Source organism: Pinus tabuliformis, chromosome 5_1, assembly GCF_031772625.1.
Source record: "Pinus tabuliformis cultivar Carrire ecotype Pingquan chromosome 5_1, CPIR1, whole genome shotgun sequence".
Classification (NCBI taxonomy): Eukaryota; Viridiplantae; Streptophyta; class Pinopsida; order Pinales; family Pinaceae; genus Pinus; species Pinus tabuliformis.
In genome coordinates, this window is record NC_142305.1 from 513,594,850 (window position 1) to 513,599,468 (window position 4,619).

Genomic DNA, 4,619 nt, shown 5'->3' on the forward strand with positions numbered 1-4,619 from the left:
TAATTCAGACAATATACCTTAAGAAGAGAGAAATGACACAAAAATTAGAGTTATAAAACCTTGACTTCGTTTTGCACAAGTCATACATTAAATAACAAGTATCCGCACAAAAGACATTTAGTCAGAACCATGGGATTGGCAGTTAATAATCTTCGTTGAATTGAGCAGAGCCAAAAAATAAAAAGCTGCTTAAAACCAAATGTATCCCATAAGAACCCTCGCTGCTTCTGAACATACCTGTAATAGAACTACCATACCCAAAATCCAAGAGCCAAAACAAGTATAATGACTTCCTTCAGTCATCTCACTTGATTTTAATCATTGTTGTAAGGTTGTGGTTAAGAAATAAGTGTTGAATTTTTGTCTTAAAGGCCTGCAGGTCTCGCTGCTGAGGTAATCTTATCTGTTGTTGTTGTTGGTGGTAAAAGGTTGAATCGTATGGCCAAAGTCAATATTGTTAAGTTGCAGAATACTAGGAGATACTTTGAAAGTATGGCCAAAGTCAATATTGTTAAGTTACATAATACTAGGAGATATTTTGACAAACTATAAAAGTATGGCCAAAGTCAATATTGTTAAGTTACAGAATACTAGGAGATATTTTGAAAGTCTACAAATGAAGGAGACAGAGGACATCGATTCTTTCATGAATCAGGTCATAACTGTAGTAAATCAATTAAATATTTATGGTGAAGAAATTAAAGATCAAATAGTGGTTGAGCAGGTCCTCAAATCTTTGTTTACCAAATTTGATGTTGTGGTAGCAACCATAGAAAAAGCCAAGGGTTTGGCATCATTGATGGGATCACTTCTACCACATGAGGCAAGAATAGATAGAAATAAGGATTCCACTTTAGAGACCTCTTTCAGAAGTCAGGTTTCTATTTCAAGAGACAGAGGCCAAGGTAGAAGTAGATCGAAAGGAAGAGGATGAGGCAGAAGATATGGTGGTCAGAGAGATGGCCGAGAAGAGCATGAACATGAAAGTGGAAGAAACTACAGAAGCTTCAACAAGAACCAAAGAGTTGACAAATCAAAGGTGAGATTTTATTATTGCAATAAATTTGGTCACTATGCTCCTGATTGCAGGAAGAAGATAGCTGATCAAGGGAACGAGAGAGCTAATATCACTACAGAGAGTACTAACTAAATGAGATTTTCAAACCATGCATGAAACTTTTGCTAGAGTGTGGATGTTAGACAGTAGTTGCAGTGACCACATGACAGGCAACGAGAATTTGGTTGCAAATTTCGATCAATCTATGAAAACAGAGGTAAAGTTGGGGACTGATAAGACTGTGGAAGTAGATGGAGATGGAAAAGGAGTGGTCAACATTATGACCAAGCAAGGGGAGTTGAAGACAATCTCATAGGTATATTATGTTCCTAGTCTCAAACATAATTTGATAAGTGTTGATCAGTTGACACAGAAGGGATACAGAGTTATCTTTCAAGGTCAAGAATGTGATATATATGACAAGCCTCTAAGCAAGAAACTGATATAAAAGGTACATATGATGAGGAACAAAATCATTCCTCTAATTATGAATTACAGTGGTTAGATGAGTTCTTTTGCAGTTGCACGTTTTGATGATTATTGGTTATGGAACTTTTGATTTGGACACTTGCACTTTTCTAGTTTAAGATTGTTGCAGCAGAAACAAATGGTGAGAGGATTACCTCTCATCAAAGAACCTGCTAGTACTTGTGAGTGTTTCATCTTGGGAAAGAAACATCATGAAATTTTTCCAAAGGGAGTTACATACAGAGCAAAGAAACCTCTTGAGCTAGTGCATACAGACTTGTGTGGACCTATGAGGACACAAGCGTTTGATGGAAGTTGTTACGTCCTTACATTCATTTATGACTGTAGCAGAAAGACTTGGGTTTACTTCTTGAAGCAAAAGTCTAAAACTTGCAAAGTTCAAGGAATTCAAAGCCTTAGAAGAGAACCAAAGTGATTGACAGATCAAGGTCTTGAGGTCAGATCGTGGTCCTGATTTTTTTTTTTTTTAAGAAAATAACTTTCCTTCTTAAAGTTTTTATTTTCATAAAAGAAAAAATCAATTTTTATTTTTTTATTTTTTTTTCTGCTTAGCTGGTTAAGTTCTGCATTATTTTTTTTCAATAGTTGTTAGTGAGCATTGAAATTTTGTCGGTTATGCTAGTTTTGTACTAAATATGATGCATGGAATGAATATTGATATATGAATGACTCTCCCTTTGTAGAAGCAGATTATTCATCAAAAGTGAAAATTTACAAGCATTGTTTTTGCGTGATTTGAGTCAGAGTCTCATATAATTTCATACGTCAACACCCCTACCGAAGACTCTAATGAAGTACATTTAAAATCTACCTAATAAAATCAATCAACAACTCTTTTTAGAGTAAACACAATTTAGTTTAGGCTAGGATCTTGGGATAGGCAGTGTGAGTTAACTGCCCAAGATCATACACTGAAACTAGGGCCATTAAAAGAGAGAAATCCTTCTGCACTCATACTCTCCGAGACCACTCCAGTAAAAGCAGAGCTAAACACGAGACAACATCAGACTGGAAGTGAAGGTAGCCCACCTTTGCTTACATCTCCTTTGGGCATTCTGTGTATTGGGGATCCCTTCGGGGATATCGGAGCTAAGTCGGGGACTTAGGTATCGTGCCCACATAGCGTACTGTTTGTGACTATGTCCCCCCCAGTAGTGTCTGTGATTTGAGGTATCCTTAGTGGCCATACTTTTAGGGACTAACACAAGGTGACCGGGGCGGGCTGCCCTGGTACCTAACACAGACGGACCTACTTTGTCTTTAGTTTTTGGGAGGGTGCTTTTCTTCACAAGAGTACTTGGTCCCTCAATCCGAGGTTCGGGCGAAGCTCTAGAGTAACCATAACTGTACATTTGGCTAGCTCTCTTTGTTATTCATTGTGATACTGGGTTTCATCTCTAGTGATTGGTGCTTATCAGACAGGGTCATTTCCCTCTACTTGTTGATTGAATTAGTGTACTTTTAATTTTTTAGGTGCCAGAGTGTTATCATTAATACTTTAATAGACATCACTGTAAAATTTACTGATAAAAATTATCGGCCATCGTGGCTACATCCGGCCCTTGTCATCAATATAGATAGTTATTATGTAGAAATTTGAATAATATAACACTTATTCACAGAGATTATCTTGATTATACACTATTTGCGGAATGCATGCATAATACATAACCTCCTCTACCATTGATCATCAATTTGCGGAATTAAAAAAACAATCGCATGCGCACATTGAAACATCAATCACACATATCAACACAGTATGTAATGGGGAAAGCATACAGCTGAAAACCCCCAACTATCTGTATATTATAATGATAGAGAACATGTAACAATACATAGTACAATACTCCTCACAAGTACTCAGTACTATCTCCACATGCTACACACGAACTAGCTCAGATCTGAACAAGTCACGGGTTCAAATCTCTTCCACTTTTTGCCTGCCTCTACTGCGCAATCCAAGTTGAGAATAGATTAGATCCAAGTTCGAATTCCCTTGGCTTGTACTGTGCAATCCTCATTGGCAATCTAAATCAATTATTGTGCAAATCTCATGCACAGCTATAGTCACAACTGATAGTAGTCTCACCCTTTCACCCACCTCTAACACTTGTCTCCACTGAACTGTCCATGCACTGAGTTAACTGATGTATTCTTTAGTTGATTTATGAGTTAATAATTAGTGAATTAATTAATAATTAATTCACATCACTCATCACTAGTGTATTTGGCAGTTAGACTAAATACAACTAGTTCAACTAAGTCAAACTGAACACAACTCCATCAACTCCTCAATCAACTCCAGCAAACTCAATCACTTGAATTCTAACTGAAGTCCATCATGCAATAGCTCAACTAACCCATAGGAAAAGCGTATTTCCTTCTGTCAGTTGCATGTGCCACATCCGTAGCTCGAACTGAAGTGCTGCAAGAGGATAAGATAATGTTTATAGTCCAAATATTATTAAGAGCTAATAATATTCGACTGTTCTATTTTTTGATTGGCAGTCTAAAAATAGACTCTGCCCATATGTCTAAAAATAGAGGTCCATCTATTTTTACCAACATGACCAATCATCCATAAATAGCATCCTGCAACTCATAGACCATGATCCATATGTCTAAAAATAGACTTTGCGCCAAAAATAGCCTGCAGGCCCACTTAGTGAAGGCGACTTCTTTTCATTAAGCTACATCATCTTGTTGCATTTTCAACACTCCCTATCATTTTAATTTCTGAGTTTAAGTTCATTAAAACAATCTAATTAAATATAAGTAGATTTATTTAGTTACAAATAAAAATAATAATAAATAGATTTAAGAAACTAACCAATTAATTATTAATTAACGGATTAATATTTATTTCCTTATATCTTGGTCCATTCAAATGTAGCTGTTTCCCATTCCTTTGTAGCCGTTTCATTGGTCAATTGTAGTTGATTCTTTCTTTTTATCCTTTGAGTGATCGATCTCTCTATTTAACTTGCTGCCATGAACTGGTTCATTTGTCCTCACTAAGAACCACACTTGTTGGTTCAAAACGCGTCAAAAAATGAATTATGATATGATAAAA